The 18,128-nt window shown below is 35.0% G+C and overlaps 1 protein-coding gene across 1 annotated transcript in view; it reads left to right on the forward strand.

The window, feature by feature from the left end:
- The window catches only part of USH2A (usherin), a 722,977-nt gene that overhangs the window by 224,762 nt on the left and 480,087 nt on the right, over window positions 1–18,128 (forward strand). The gene's annotated exons all lie outside the window — the stretch shown is intronic.

The following is an 18,128-nucleotide window of genomic DNA, read 5'->3' on the forward strand; positions in this document are numbered from 1 at the left end:
GTGTGTCAACACATCTATCTTTTTGGATTTTGGAAAGAAAGTGGGGTAAGTGGGGAAAGAATAGAAAAAAAAAACATGTGGAAAGACAGCCTTATTGGATCAAAAAATGTGCTAGAAGTGGCTCTCATTTCACTGTTAACCAGAATGTGTTCCTCAGAATTTCACTTGTTCTGTGGAAAAAAAAAGTTTTTTGGGCAAATGAGCCTGAACATTGCCAGGCTGCTGTGAGATTTGCAGTTCACATCAAGTGATTGAAACCTCTAAAAAGGATTGTAAGAAAGCTGTTTAACTTTGTTTAGCTAAGTATTCCTAACTCTTACTTGATTTAACTTCTGCTTTTTAAGTGTTACAACAATTAATATCCCATGTTCTATGGAAAGCATTATGGGAAAAACTCATTTTGGGGAAAGCCTGCCTTCTAAAGGCCAGGTCTAGGGGAAGGCAAGTGAGGTGTTTGCTTCAGGCACAGAATTTAAAGGCACCAAAAAACTCAGGAATCAACAAAAATAATATTTTGATAAAATATTCTAAAAAATGACAACTAATACCAAAAAATACCCAGTAAAATATCAAAATTTTAAATAAAGATAGGATCTGACCCTCATTTGCCTGACCCTGCCTTATTTGCCTCAACCAACTTCTGGTCTTACTGACACTTTAAGTCCTGTTTACTGCTAGGAATTATAGCTTTTAAAAGCACTATTTTGCTATAGTTGCAGAAAACTGCCACTATATTTATGGTACGTCACATCCCCAATTTTTAAAAATTTACAAAATATGAGATACATGTTGTTTTGTAAACACATAATGATATTAATTTAATCCATGAGAAAATCATTATAGAGAAAAAACTCAAGTCTTTAAAATCTTGCATATATTGAGAATGATGAAATGGAATCGGAGCTATAAAATTTAGCTCAAATATCATTGTTTCACTTTTACATGTAAATGTAAAATAGTAAATAATTTGCTTTCAAGTGAGGCTGGCTGCTCCTGTCAGTTTGTAATGAATGTTAATTATGTTCTAGCTGAGATGTATTGAGATTCATGCATGCTTTACTACTGGCCTGTACATCAAGATCTTCACTGAGTATTATTAGAAATTCAACCACTGAGCTCTCCTAAAATGCTCTGCTTCTGCTTGATACTCATAAAGGTCAAAGAAAGGCAAGAAAAGAAACAAACAAACAGGTATCTGGAAAAGAACCTATAGGTAAAGAGTGAAAGACTTGTTCTCAGATGGAAATGGAAAGTGCTTTCCTGGTCCACCATTTGGCTTGTGATGTGTTTCTTTGAGGGAACAGCGTTGCTTTCCGTTCAGCCGGGTGTAGTTTCTGTAAGTGTCGGCTTGGATTTGCTGCCTAGCCAGCAGACAGATTTTCGATGGGATCACCTACTGTTGTTGCAGTGAAAGATAGAGTGGCCCATCCACTATTAATAAATTTAGTCGTCTGCGCCGTTTCCCTGGCCAACCTTATCATTGGAGGTGCAAGGGCTACGGGCAGATGTAGTGTCTGGGAAGTTTTCCAAATTCCTCTTTAAAAAAGTTAGGCCATAAACACCGGCCTCACTAAGCAGGATCCTTCTGTCTATAACAAAGCCTCCAGCTGCACAGAAAATGTGTTTGGAGTCCACAGCGTTTGAAGGACAAGGCAGAGAGACCACAGTTTAGGCTTCAACTGCTCCCTGGAGCTTTGCTGATGTCTGGAGAATGAGAGGTTCTTCCGTGTTCAGGCACGTTCTGGGGCATTACTGTTTCTTTTTATTAGTAGCTGTTCTTAAGGCGCTCTTTTAACTTTTAAAGTAACCAGATCTATATCAAATTATTGGCTTGATCCTTTGGCTCAACTAGCAGGTTTAGCTGAATAATGTTATTGAGTTGGGCCATGGTTTAACTAAATTCATCCAATTAATGAGCTAAGACAAATTTACAGAAGGTACTCAGTAGTAGCCTTCCTTAAACTGGCATCTTTCTTAAGTACAGAGGGAAGTGTATCATTAGCATTTTACATTTATTTTACTTACATACTCTCTCATTCAATCCCTCTACAACCCTGTAGGGTAATTATTTTTACCTTCATGGTACATGAGGAAATGAGCATCCGATAACTGGCTCTCCCAAAGTACCACAGCTACTGAATTTCAGGCTTGAAATGTGAATTGGAAACCTTTGATTCAAAAGCTGGTGCTTTGCTGTGGAGGCGGAAGGAGCATATACGGACAGTACCTTGGAAGTTGCAGAATAACAAATACCTAAGATAAATAAATCAGGATTGGAAGTAAAATAACTGTCACCCAAAAAGGATTTACCCAACACTCCTGATTTTTTGGGATTTGTCTTTGAGTGGTTAGCTTTTCAGGTAACAAACAGCAAATAGTGTTGGCGTTATTTATTTACATGCAAACCCAGAGACAGGTGGAGATCAGGTTTGGGTTTTTTTTTTAACATCTGAAAGAAATTATTTTAAGTGGACTGAAGTGCTATGTGTCAAATGGTGCCTTCACTTTACATTCCTATATATTTCATGCAGTTTTTATATTCTGAGGCCAATTTAGTGAGCAAATCTTGGAAATTTCTAAAATGATAAATTATATTTAATAGTGAATAATTATAAGAAGAACTAAGATATCTTTTATTTTGATTTATTCATTTTGGAATCTCAAACTCTTAACTGACTTCCTAAATATGAATGGAGACATCCAAGTAACACTCAAAGACAAATATATGGTGATGTTTATTTTGGTTTATATTTTGTATATGACAAAATAACTCAGATTTCACCCATCAGTGATGAAATTTGTAAATATTCATAACATGTGTTCCATGGTAATGAACAATATATTGAAAATCTCAGTATAAATTATCTCCTTTTTGTGGTTCAAGAAAGAAATCTCTTACCTAACTTATTCTTCTTCCATATTTGCTTTAAATACTTTTACCCCATGTGATGTAATGAAAACAATTAAAATATATGAATATATGTCCTAACATGTTGCTTAATATTGTCATTAAGCTATATTAAGCTGGTTTTGGTCCCTTTTCTTACAAGTGTTCTTTCAAAAATCGAATATCTGAAAAGTGTATACGACTAGTCATTGATATCATTGTATGAATTTAAAACTGTGTATTTATTCCCTATTCTATATGATTAAGAAGCCTTTGAGAACAGACTGAGTTTCAGATGCAAGCCTTGTTATTTATTAGCTAAATGTAATTGGATAAACCACTTAATCATTTTTGTGCCTCTGTTTCCTTTCCCTTAAAATTAGCATAATAATACTACTTGTTGTATTGATATCTAGCAGGTAGGTGAGAATTAAAGGTGATAGCCTACTTGATGAACTTTGTACCATGTCTGCCACACAGATTACTTAATGGTCATTACATGTTATTAGCTATAGTTCATTTAACAAATATTTATTAAGTGCTACTACGAGACACGAGCTTTTCTAAGAGTGTTCTGAAATTTATAAAATCAACAGTCTCTTAATTCATTTACTGTTTACATATACATGATATATTTGCCTAATTGTTAAATCTAAGATATGAGTTCTTTCTATATTAAAATGTTATATTTAAATTTGTAACTGAAAATAATCTTCCCACCTAGTATTAGAATATTATATACACTACTTTTCTGTGCATCTAATCATGCACATTTATTGAGGATTGTACAAGAAGACCAATTCTAACTTCTAAAATTTGATATCAATGACTATAGATTACTTAAGTATAATCTCAAAATAGAGGTTATTACCAAGGCATCTGTGAGTTCAAAAGCACCTAGATTTTTAAATAAATTGTTCAGTTATAATGTTTTCATGCACCATTACATGTGCAATTTAAGAACATAAATTTATTCTTTTCCTCTACTAATCTGCTGAAGAATTTATGGAGATAAATTAGCTTATGGGAATACTTTAAGTGATGTGGGAGCATTACTCAATATAAAATGGGTATTCAATTCCTGGTTCATATCAGAGTGTGTAAAGAAGCAGTGAATTCAAAATAATTTCATGATCTTGTAACCACAAAATCACGTAAACACTCATGATGAAATAGTCCCTGGCTACATGGGGTCAGCAGTACTTTTTCTTTCAAAACCAGAAATAGCAAATAGAGCATTCCCTCCTCTCTGCAACTGATAGGAGAAATCATTGTGTCTTTGGAGAAAAGAATTCTCATATTTTTTTCCAGAAATGCAGAATAAATTCACTTGATTTACACAAAGAATTCAGTCCTTTCCATGTAATGCCAGGAATCCAAAAGGAAATTGGTAAAAACTGCACACTGAAATACTGCTCAGGTTGGCGTTCCAAAGGTGACCCTCTCTCTCTTTGTTACTTTTCTTTCCTACTAGCAAAAACAGGTCCATGATCATTGGGGGGAAGGTTTGACTATTGTAGTATCCAGATGACAATCACACCAGTCTTTTAAATTGCCTTTACTGGTGAGCCTGCCCAGAAATCAGGAACTGCCTTTGGGGAGATCGTTGTAGCAAACCACTGGGGAGATGCGCATACATGTGCACCTGGATGTAATTCCTTTTTATTTGTCTTCATGAGAAATGTGATTACTGATGTTAAATATCTTGCAGATGAGAACTCCGTACACTTTCTTCATAATAATGCTGTTCAAGGACACTAAATGATTGTCATACATTTTTGTAGTATTTGCCTTCCCCAAAATGGCTGAGCTAGTATGCTTTATGATACAGAAACACAATTAATTACTGGCCTATGAAAAGAGAAACACAATCCCTCAAATCAATATTCTTTAAAGGCATATATTTTATATTTTTTGCTGTATGATATCTATGCCTTACTATTACTAATTTTAGTATGTTTAGTGAGCTGGTCAGTTTAAACACTTCATTAAAAGAAAGCTGATTATAAGCAGTTACAGTGAAGGTGCAAGTAGGGCAAACTTCTTCAGATAGACTAATTAGTAAAAGCATATTAATTCTGACCTTCAGCACCCTTGCTCTCCCAGTATTTGTTTTCCTCTGACTGGGAACAAGTAATTTTGCCAGGAAGTGCTTAAAAAAGAAAAGCAGAAACAAACTAAATGAAATGCAAAGTCCTTTCAAGGCAAATTTAAACCACCAATTTTATTTAACCTCTTTTGATGTTAGATTTTGGCCATGGTTGTTGAAAAACAAATATATGAATCTACTCTATGGCCTTACAGTTCCACGAACAGGCAGTAATGACACGTAAACAAAAAAAGCCCCAAGTGAGAACGTGGAACTTGGGAGCAAAGTAAAGAAGTGGCTCTCTGGTAATGACGAGGCTCCTGGTGTTCTGATTACAGCGGAATAAGAAGAAATGTGAGTGTCAGGTTGAGGACCTCTGTATGGACTGAGAGGGACAAGGATCCAAGTGCGTGTCTTAGAAGAACAGAGGTCAGACTAACCCACGTGACACGGATATTGAGAAGTACACATTAAGATCATATACTTTGTGCTGCCTTTAGTAGAGAGGTGTAGGTAAGCTCTTCAGAAGTGCTTCCAGGTGGCATCGATGACATTGTTGGATGGGAGATGGCCAATTCTCCCCATTCACCAAATTTATCATAAATGTGCATTTATTATCCCTGCATGTGTTTTGATCGGATATTTATAGTGACACATTTTGAGGCACCTTTGTTGCCTTGAAACACTAATACTGGGGTTTGTCTGGGTGTAAATTTAGTCTCACTTTCGAATTTTATCTCGACCGCACAAAGGAATCATTCAACACATGACGTTTTCTTTCACCAAAATTTTTATAGCAGTTTGCTGTTGCTCAGGTGGTCAAATTTTTTTAAAATGTTAAGTTGCCTTGGTGTGAAGAGCCTTTTCCCTTTTTTTTTTTTTTTTTTACCTTTCAGAGAGTCAGTCTAGAGCAGGTGTTTACAAATTTCTCGTGTAAATGTCCAGACATTAGATATTTTTGACTTTGGGAGCCATGAGGTCTCTGTCCCAGCTATTCAAGTCTGTCATGGCAGCACGAAATCTGCCATAGGCAATGTGCAAACAAATAAAGATGGTTTTGCTTTTTCACAAAAATAGTTTTAGCTACAAAAACTGGCAACAGGCCAGTATATTTCTCATTGGTCTAGAGCCTAGTCCTAATTCTCAAAATTAATATGTAATTTTATCTTTAGCAATACATTTTTTCCTTCCTCTGTGCTAATGCCAAGAAACCTGAAGATGAGTACAGGATAGTTCAGGCAAAAGAAACAGGAGATAGTCCCACACAACAAATACATAGTAATGCTTGATAAGCAAAAATATACTGAAACAGCATCTCGTTTTCTCAACAACTTACGTGGTCAGTAAACCGAGCCAACACTGACCATGCCGATATGATAGAATAGTATTTTCACTGGAGCAAATGTTTTTTTGCTAGCTGATAACGCTCTTTGAATCAGCTTAAAGCATCTGCTTTTTCTCTCTGTTATTATCGAGCAAATATGTATCATTACCCGATATACGTACCGCACATGCATTCTCACACCACTCATGCCACACTCTCAAACACGTTTTCCACCAGGTCCCTAGGTCCTCTGGGTTGTCTCACATTTACCTACTTAAATTGTCCAGTGTCTTTTTCTTACAATATGCTAGCCATTTGGGAATCTTCTCTAGGGCTTCATTGCTTAAGAAATGGAAATACAAAATTTCCATTTCTTAATGACATTCAGCATTACATAACGCAGATTAATTTTAGTTTCCTTTTCATCCAATTTAAATGAGTAGAAGAACTTTGAGAAGGAAACGAATTAGAATGGTCGGCAAGGATAGCGAAAGTAGCCCCTATGGTGGTGATTGCTATTTGTCTGAATAAACTATTTTATGTATATTGTCTTAGACAAAAAATAGTTTAAAATATTTAAAAATCTATAGTTATATTTGCTGTATCAGTTCTGGTAAATACCACACTCCTAGTAGAATATATATTGAGATTAATTTCACCTCTATTCAGATTGAAAGAATTCCAGTAATATTGCCAAACTGCTGGATCTTTCAAGACTGAGTTCTAATGGTCTGAGGAAATGTTTTACAAGATCATCACTGAGTTCCGTCTGAGTGGGGAAATATCCGCTAATATTATGAACCCCATTTAAGGTCTATACGTTGAAGAAGAAAGCTCATAAGCCCTCAGACATTTGTCTGGAGATTCAACAAGGGAAACTCAGTTACATACAATCTCTTGACTGGGTTGCAGCCTCGGTTTAGAGGTTCTTTGACCTTATGTGCAACTTCAAAGGAGAGACACAGGGAGGGCAGAGGGGGGGGGGTGGCAAAGCACCTGCTTAGACATTCAGGTCAGCTAAGTCATCCTAGGCCACGGTGCCATGTTCCCCTTACCAGCAAAAGGGGTCCTAGGAGACTTTCATAGAGGAAAGATAGAGACTTAGGAGATACTTACAGGAACAGATGATTTAATGGCCATACCTCCCAGACAGGCAGAAATTTGAAAAAGAATGTAGATGTCTCTTTTTTGGCTTCTCCTTCCCTTTACTTTTCTCCCCTGAAATCTGTTCCTTCTGTGTTTACCAAAGCAAATATTACTGGTTGCCTGAGACAGAAAGCTGGGAAGCGGCCTTAAATCCTCCTCCTCTCTCACCTCTCTTCCTCATGTTCCAGCAATGGTCCCTCCTCTGGCCATTCGTCCTCTGACCCCTCTCCTGGAAGCACCCACTGGTCCCTGGCTGCTCCCTAGTGCAGGGCTGTGTTGTGGGTCTCTATATCAACAGGCTAATTTTTAAATAAGTAATTTAAACTGATAATTTTTCTTGCCATTCTCTTGTTTGAAATCTTTCAATCGTTTCCCATCAAGATGCCCTGCACAAACTCTTTTCTGCTTACCTGCTGGCCTTTCAACCTCATCTCTCCATCCATACACCTCCTGGTTTGCTTTCCAGCCTCATGGCCATCTTTCAGTCCCAGGTGCTTGGGTGTGCCACAGTCTCTTAGATGTCCAGGTCTTTGAACATATTGATGCCTTTGCCAGGAATAACCTCCCTTACTTGCAAGGGCTTTTAAGTACTTACACCTGACAAATTCCTACTCATCTTTGAAGTGTCAGCTGAGCTCTAAATTGCCTCCCAACAACCTCCCTCTCATGCAAATCTGGGTTAGGGACCTCTCCTAGATACCACAGAAACCAGGTGCTTTCCTATTTTAACCCTTGCCACACTCTGTTTGAATCACTTGTCCACTTATCTGTGTCAGGTAGACTGAAATTATGACTGTTTCCTTCCATTATAACATTTGTGCCTTGAACACCACAGGACCCATTCCATCTGGGTATGCAGTAAATGTTTTTAAATAATTAACTAAATGATATAGAAAAAGGAAAATCCACAAGAAAGATTACTTAGCTATAAGAATTACTTAATGGTGAGATTCAGTATGCATTAGAATATATTAGATAATTTTGAGAACTACCTTTTTGGATGTTTTGATAGAGTAATAACTCAACTTGTTTAGTTTCTATTGCTCTTCTAAGATGTAGAAGAAAGTACATTTTAAGCTGTATATTCTTAGAGATGAAAAGGAAATTCTTAATAGTTCTTGGTTGCTAGTGAAGTTACTTGTATGTCAATATGTCAATTGTTACAACTAGATTGCCATACAAGGAGTTGTTTTCTGTCCCACCATAGCTCTCACACTGTGCTGCTGGAAACTAGGTGTTGCACATCTCTTAGATACAGAATCTCTTAAGGCTTATTAAATTTTGAAGTTAATGAATATTTTGACACTTTTACCTATACATATCATTAGGGCTTATTGCAATAGGTTTAAGATGACAGTCATAATAAACATATATAGTACAATAAAAAGCACTTTTAATCTTGAAAGTGCTTTATAAACAACAGTGCTCAATGCTATGGATGGATTAACAGCATCAAACTGATTGAATTCTATTTCAAGGGCAATGGAGGTATTGATGTCAGCATTCTAGTTCAGAACGAAGGCAGTAATGGTGGTAGTAAAGAGAGCAGGTCCTGGAGTCAGATTCCCCAAGTTTAAAATCTGGCTCCTCAGTATCTGTGCAACTTTGTATGGGTCACTTCCCCACTCTCTAATTCAGTGTCTTCATCTGTAAAATGGACAACTGTAAGATTTCAGAGCAGGAGTCACTGTAGAGGATACACACACAATATCTTTGTGATCATTATTGTATATGCATTTATGGTCAACATTTTTTTAATTCAGGATTTTGAGTTATGTGCCTTTCCACCTGTATATGTGTTTTATGTGCCTAAATGACATAAATCTTGATGCTTCTTTTTTATAACTCCTCTCTACTACATCTCTCTCTCTGATAATTCACTTCATTTTACTTAATTTGTGAACTTCTGCCCTTTTGTTTTTTTAGTCGCCTTTCTCTGGAGGCTTAGATGCTCTACATCTCATTTCTGCATTTCTGGTGGCTTCCTTTAAATTGTAGCATGTGTTTGTAAACCAAATTCTATTTCTTCTTTTCTTCATAATCAGTATACTTAGAAAAAATAAGACTCCTTCAGTGTGTCCATCTTCTCACCTACCAATCAATCCTCAGTCTGTTACCTGAATTTTTTCTTCTCCTACTTCATTGTAAGTGATTTCTTTAAGATTATCAACAATTCTCAAAACAAGATACTTTTCTTCATCCCCATCCTATGTGACCCTAAACAATAATGATACCATTATATCCTTTGAAAAATATGGACAAATGAAATATTTTTTACTAGTTTTCCCCTTCTATTTTCTACAAACAGTTTTTCAAGTCTTTTCGCTCTCTTTTCTACATCCACCTTGAAATGGAGGAACTCAATCATTTAGTCAGTCCATATACAGATCTTTCTCAATTTCATCCCATTTGCCAGATTCTATGATTAAGGGAAACAATATGAGTAAAACAGGTAGAGTCCCTAACCCTAAGGAGCTTAAAGTCTTGCAGTGAAATCATGCATCAAATGCATAATTAAATAATTACAGGTGACTTCTCTCTCTGGTATGAGAGACCTAACAGTCTCCAGCTATGAGGCATATAAAAAAAAAATCCTCCTGCTGAGAGGAAAAGAAAATAAGCTAAATAAAATTTCTTTAAAATATGTGTGCTTAAAGACATTATTGGGTAACTAGGGCTGCAAGGACTTATAGTATCAAGATCCCAGAAATAAAGTAAACCATTTAGATGAGTCTTTTAATTATCTTTGCTTTTTCTTTCTGTCTTATTTGCTAATTCCTATATTGCATTGTCTTGAAGGAGAAAAGCATGGCTTGAGAGACAAAAAAATAGAGTTCAGGGCCTACGAAGGATGAGGGGTCCTGATAAATGTCCCAGGCTTCTGGTTAAAAACCCGTATCAGTAAAAGCAAATCAGCGACAGATGTCTTTCCAATACCTGAAATAAATCCTCAACCCATTTCAGCTACTGATAAGATAAAAGTTATCTGCCTGGCAAAAATATTTCAATATTTGCTGAAAGGAGGTAAAATCAATCAAAGTCTATAATTTTTAGACACAGTATCTTTTATTCAATTGAAAATTATCAGAAATACCAATAAATAGGACCAAAAATAAATAAAAATGAATAAATCCTAAAGTAATCTAGATATGTCACACATACACTCATATACATATATTTGTATATATTTACATATACAATACACATAGATATATATATACACTTGTATAATAAACGTGTACACATATGTATATATACATGTACACAGATATATATATATATATATATATACATGTATACATAAAGACTTTAACTGTGGTTAATATTGTCAAGAAAATAAATGAAAAGATGCAGAATTTAAATAGAGACCTGGAATATATTGATAAAGAAGTTCTGGAACTGAAACAATAACTAAATGAGGATCTTAGTAGATAGAATTTCAATTCCATTCCTGATGGAGTAAATGGTATTAGACTTATTATCTTAAACTATGAACATTTGAATGCATATATTGTGAAAAAGAATCGTTAAAAATCAGTGTTCTAAGCTTCCAACTAAAGAAGAAACTAGGAAGCATAAAACAGCAAAGCCCCCAAAAATTGAAGGGGAGAAGGTAAAAAAATAAAAGCAAAAAGCAACGAAATATAAAATTAAAAATATAATTTAAAAAAAGACCAAAAAAATCTGTGATTCAACTATATTAACCTACTAAAGATGAAATTTTCTAAATTATCCCCATAGATTCAATAAATGTAAGTGATAAAATATATATTTCTAATATAATTCTCAGCTAGGTTGCTAAGAATGAAACATCTGAAATGAAATGTCCTGGTGAATGTCTTTTCATAAATAATTACTAATTGTGAAATCTTGAATATTTTCCCTCCCAGAGGTCAAGGGCAGGATGGGGAAGTTCATTATTGCTATTTCTTTTCAATGTTGTACTGGAAATCCTAGCCAGAGCATTATAGCAAAAACAAATAAATACCTTCAATTTGAAAAGTTAAAATAAAAGGGATTTCATGTCTGCAGAGTCTAAAAGTAAAGTGCAGAAAACTCTTGTAACACATAACAGGAACATTTAACACAGTCTAGAGAGCTCATGAAAGCCTCCCAAAGGAAGATGTTCATGACAAATGAAGTGTGAGTTAGCTCGGTAGAGGAAGTATCATGTGTAAGACCTTTGATGTGGGAGATGATGTGGTGTATAAAGAAACACACATGAACAAATGAGCAAATCTTGGAAAATCCAATATGGCCAGAGCGCAGAAAGCAAGAGGACTGGTGACTGATGAGGGTGAAAATAACAAGGGGCCAACTGATGCACTTTTAAGATCATCATATTCAGGATTTTGAATTTAATTTTATCATCTTTAAAAGACCACTGTGCAGGTTGGGGTCTAATGTGAAGAACGTTTTTAATAAAGGTTTGCTAAATTAAGTTGATATTTTTAGTAAGATTGTGCATGTACTTTTTATAGATTAACTCATTAAAAGTGACTGTTTCATGAATCATATATTAGTTTTGTCTACAGAATGTCTCAAAAAATGTTATCACTTCTTTATAAAAGTAGCCTGAATAAGTAGTTTAAAAAAAAAGCAAATTATGAATAACACTACAGATTCTAATCTCTAGGGAGATACCTAGAAGTCTGCATTTGATCCAGAACAAGATTTCCATATCTACTCTGTTAAATATGCCTACTACATGGCCCAGCTATTTTTCTCTGGGGTATTTGTCTAAGAGAAATGAGTTTGTCTACATAAAAGGCATATACATAAATATTCATAGAACTTATGTTCACCATGGCCAAAAACTGGAAACAATACAAATATCCCTCAAAAAGTTGAACAGCTAAACTGTGGTATGTCCATACAATGAGACACTACTCAACAATACAAAAGGATAAACTAAAAATACAAGCAACATGGATAAATTTCAGTTGATTGGTTAAATAAAGAGAGCAGAAGAGTACTTAATAATAATCCCATTTACATAAAATTCTTAAAAATACAAACTAATATATAGTGACAAAAAAAGATCAGTGATTGTTTGGGGCTATGGAACAGGAGATGAAAGAAATGTCCTATAGTAATTGTAGTGGTGGTTTTATAGGTACATACATCTCAAAACTTGGTGAATTATACCCTTTATATAGATGCAGTTTATTGCATGTAAATTATACCTCAGTGAAATGGATAAATGAAAAAGTTCTTCAGGTGATTCTTGCAATATTCAGGTATGAGAACCATTGATCTACCCTGTGATGGCAAATTGCTTTAACTTTATTTAGAGAAAAATCAACCAATATTTGCATTATTTAATTTACTGTTCTTGAACTTCTTTAGGTAGACTTAAGCAATGTATATACTTTATATTAGGCTCAACACTCCAAATTTCACCTGAAATGAATTGACATCCACTATATATATATTAAGGCATAGTTAAAATGAGTTTTACTAAGCTGTAATGACAGCAAGATTCTTCACAATTTCAACAGAATAACATTTTTTTTTTGTACAGAATAGGTTTCTTTTGATCTCATTCACATTAGGTCAGAAATTTAAAAACAGAAAGGACTGTGGTTGGTTTATTCTTCAGGTATTTTATTATAAGAAAGAATTTAATCAGCAAACATATGAAATACACATTTTAATATGCAGCTGACCAGTTCTTGCTCTGATGTTATTGTGCTTCTGTAATGTATTTTTCATAGCTCATAATTGGTGTTAATATGGTATGCTATTAAGTTTAACTGAGAAAAATAGTTTGTTGAAAACTGATTTCTTCTGCACACTTATAAATTCAGTAGTCAGAAAAAATTAAAGAAATATAATTAAGGATTGAAAATCAATTTGACACTCACTTAGAATGTGTTGAGTGGAGGTAATAAGCAGCAGCCTACATCTGATATTGTTCTCTTTGTTTATTTCATAAAACTGCAAATTAGAACTTTAATTTACAGAGCTGTTAATGAGCCATTAAAAACTTACAGCAAATATCTTATTTTGAGATTTTTTTCCCTTGTACTTAATACATTTCGTGGGCATGTGTAACAGAATACACTTAGGAATAAGGTATCCTCTGCTTGCCGAAAGTTCACTATGAAGGCACTTCAGTTTTAGGGAAGACCTAAATTAATACCTGTGTTCACTGACCAAAGGAAATCTGAAGAGAATTTTCATATTTATGAAAAAAAAAAAAACAACTGCTACCGTGCTGATGTAACTCTTTCATAAAAGTGAAGTGTCTTAACGTGAACTTTCAGAAAGCTGGGGAAACTCTTTGTGTTATGCCATTTCAACTTAGGAAAGATTTTATAGGCCCGCTCGACTTTCGGATAGTGGGAGAAACCTGTACTAGTCTAAACTGCATATTTGGAATGAAAGCTTTTTAAACATTACAGCTCAGAAAAGGACAAAAACAGTGCCTGTTAATTGTTTTCCAATGTGATTAACTTCTCCACTTACTTTGTTCCGCCTGTTGTTTTTAGTGTCAGGTATGCAGTAGGCATACTGTTGGATTATAAGGATATAGCTGCAAACAGTAAGAGCCCATCTCCTGTTCTCACAGGCCTTATGGGAATCCACGGCTGGTTGACTGCTTTTAACCATTATAATAACATACTGCTATTTTTCTGCCCAACAGTGTGCTATACCCCAAACCAAGCAATCAATGACAAAAAATCCTTAAATACTGGATTAGGACTAAACATTAAAAGAAGATGAAGAAGGCTGAGCTATAGATGTAAATAGATTGGCAGTCGTTTCAGACACCCTTTAAGGTATTGGTCTAACACACAACTACTCCATCTTACCGCACCACCCCCGCTCCCTCAAGGAGGGACACATGGCCACTTTATTTGTTCCATGGACTCTTGTTCGACTAATCACAGCTGGGTCGTAGGAATGCCTGATCCAAGGAAACTGATCCGGTTCTCTCAGGAATTTGGAACTGGAACTCAGAGCTAACCTGTCAGTCTGTCTTATCTCTTGAATATAATAGATAAATTCATTGAACTAAGAAACAGAGAGATGTGTGGCGCTCGGAGGAAATGAGAGCGAGAGCAAAAGTAGATGAACAGAAAGCAGCAGAAAGGAAAAGTAGAATGAGAGGGTTCTTGAAGGTTTCCCCACTCCATGCAAGGGCCTTCCCCAGGCTTTGCTGCATTCCTGGACTTGAGGCCCAGGACACCCATTTTTGCTGAATAATAAACTCCTCATTCTGCTCAAGTCACCTCATGAAACCAGAGTCATAACTTAAAAAGGCTTATGAATGGAATTTCAAGTCGTGGGAATGGGTTAAATGACTCAGGGTCACGGATAACTTGGGAGGATAGCAGGCCTTCAGGAATAGGTAGATAGTTATAGACAAACCAGGAAGGAGTAGTTGGGCATGTAGATAGAGAACCTGACTGAGAGTCAAGGAAAGATTCATGAATTAGGTAATGGCCCCTAGTATGAAGTGTTGCCCAGTGGTCAGGTGGGCTAAAAACTGAAATTGGTGGTTAGGTTTTATCATTTTTAACTGTCTTGCTACTTAACTAAATTATTTTAAAAATCTATTTGATAATTTTTAGACCCTTTTAGAAATTTCTAGCATAATGTAAATTTATAATATATACTTGATAACTTTTTTCAGAAGATGCACATTCCTTTTAGCCAATGATATTCTTAAAGCTTGGATGAGAAGTGTCTTGGTTAGTTTGGCTTTGTTAATTTTCAAGGAAAAGCCATACTAAAGATTTGTTTGCCAAGTATTTTAAAAATATCTGTAGTCTCCAGAATGTAAAATTTAGTCTAGATGGTTAAAATTCTATGAGAATCTCTTGCTCTTCCCTCCATCTTTCTTCCCTTCTCCTCTGAAAGGGCTGTATTTAAACTAGGAGTTATTTTTCATCTGTACAGCTAAGGAAGATTAGCTCCATTGTTCCTGATGCTCTTGATATTTCCTCACTGTGTAACATGTGGCAACAGATTCTTAGCCAGTCTGATAAGATAAAGTGTTCATAATACTTAGAGGATAAAAGAGTATCATCACTACCCCAGATCCCTTTAAATCCAATCTCCTGATCTGTGTGAGATTACAATTTTTGCTCTCATTTACTAGTTCTTCCCCAAAGGAAGTTCTGATATAGCTACTTGGGCCTCTGGCTTATATTTTGACAGTCAAAATAGCAGGTAAGATTTTTTTTCTGCTTAGCAAATACAATAGAAGACCAAGGTTTCCTGCACTGGAGTCACTGACCTTGCCAAATCCTTTCATATTTTCTCTAGATTCGATCCCGCAAGATCAAATATTAAGTAAGTCTAACGGTTCAGCTAAATTCCGTAAGGTCATCTGTCACATTACATGCAGAGTAATTGATCTTAAGTTAATTGGTCATTAGTTTCATGGTTTGTATTTCTGGTTTTCTAGTGGAGTTTCCAGAAACTTTCATGGAAATGAATATATACATTATGTAAATAAAATTCAGTTAACCTTCTTTTACCCATCTCATTCTAATTGTTTGCTTTAAAAAGCTAATTTTATTGTGTTAAATAATCCTGGAGGGGTCAGCAATGATTTTCTACTCTGCAAGTATATTTCAGTCATAAATGGAAGGATCTTGTTTTTCATCAAATCAAAAACTTTAAACATTACTATTTGGCGGTATGATAATATTCATTGACCCACTCCCTATTTATTAAGCACCTAATGTTCATGAAATGCTGCCCTAAGGACTATGACTTAAAAGAAAGATTAATAAGTTAATTTTACTAATTCTTGTCCTCAGGAGCTCTAATTTATGCTAGTTAACATCTTAGGAAATGTCTACACTGTGATGCTATTATATTAAAACAAGAAGGAAAACAGGTAATTGCTACCCTGTGTTGTATTAGAAGAATTGTCAAGGATAAAATAAATAAGCTGATTATTGGACTCCACTTGGCAATCCTTAGCCCTTGATAGGAGTACCATGTTCCATTTGGGATGGCACACTTCTTAAAACATAGACAAATTTGCCAGAGGTTTCAAAAGAGAGCAACAAAAAATGATGAAGGGCTTTGAAAATGGGGCCTCTAAGAAAATTCTGAGAGACCTGAGAATGTTCAATCTTAAGGAAAGAAGACAGAGGGGACACATCATAACTGTTTACAGGTGCATAAAGGGTTGTTATGGAGAGGAGAGGGACCTATTTTTCTCATTAGTCAACAAAGACCCTTCAAGAAGTAATGGGTTTGAAACACATGGGGGGAAATTCAGGTTAAATATTAGATTAAATTAGGTAAAATTTAAATATTTAAAATTTTATGATTCCAAGCATAATTAAGCTGTGGAGTCTAAATCAAGTTAGAATTGGCATAGGAATATATGCATGATACCAAATCAGATCTGAATGCAGGGGGTTAATAATTAAAAGTGCTTACATTTGCATAAAATGTTAGCATATTTCAAAGTACTCTCATATGTGTATTATTTTACTGATCTCTCACCAATCATAGGAAATAGTCTGGAGAGTGTCAATTAGTTTACAGCTGAGGAAATGGAATTTCATGGAGGTTAAATGTTTTTGTTTCCCCTTCCATCCTAATTTGACAAAAATAGTAAGTGGTCTCGAACCAGACAAGCAACACTAGGAGTCAGTTCTTCAGATTCTCTGTCAAGGTGTTTCCCATTGAATCTTGCTATCTTTTCATTTGTAATATGATTCTCATTGTGGGGAATTATTATTGAATCAGTTGAGTTTTGTTTGTTTTGTTTTAGATCTTGGCTCTAAGGGACTAAATATATGCTATAAGTTTCCTTTTCTCATATTCATTAATGAAGGTGAGAATTGGACAAACCGTAAATGTTCGACTGACCAGCAATTTTGTTTACATAAAGGAACAAGAAATACAATGGGACACATATCTATTTTATCTGTAGCTATGATTTTGGTATTTACAATTATGGAATAAATTCAACACTTTAATATTAGATTTGACAAGTCATTGTCAAACCAAATATCATCCCCTGGAGGTAGATTGGTATGGTAAGACTCTGCTATGTACCATTACCTACTACTGGAGACATTTCCGTGTCACCTTTTATGAATTTCATACTCCACACTTCTCACTTGTAGAATGAAAAGCATAATATCTTCTGGTCTCTTACAGACTTACAAGGACCAACTGAGAAAATAGATGTCAAAGTACCATAGCTTGTTCAGAGAAATAAACCATAAGCTCTAACTTAGCATTAACTCTGAATGGGAGGAAATGTGTGTTGTTTTTGGTGTGTTGTAGTTACTTCAGCTTAATAATCCCTGTTTTCATTTTCAACCAAACCTCCTGTTTTTATTTTTATTTTTGTCTAATTTTGGATCCCAGAGGTCAAAGCCAATGTCTTTTCTAGAATTTAAAATGTACTAGCATTTAAAATACAAAATGTAGGTATTTAGCAATTTGGTGGTGAGTTTGGTGAGTGAGTGAACAAATGAACAAATAAATATTTTCAGTTGGATGCTGTGTCTGAGATGTGAACAAGAGGTTAAAAGTGTTTTATATCATAATCTTGATGTACTCCTTAATATAATGATGTAATTATTATGTATATAATATATATTTGCATGTATAATATAATATATATTTACATATAATTAACCTATATGTCAGAGTTTCATATCTGAGACTACAAGGAACTCAAAATCTGGGGGAGG

This window comes from Manis pentadactyla, chromosome 19 (assembly GCF_030020395.1).
Source record: "Manis pentadactyla isolate mManPen7 chromosome 19, mManPen7.hap1, whole genome shotgun sequence".
Lineage (NCBI taxonomy): Eukaryota > Metazoa > Chordata > Mammalia > Pholidota > Manidae > Manis > Manis pentadactyla.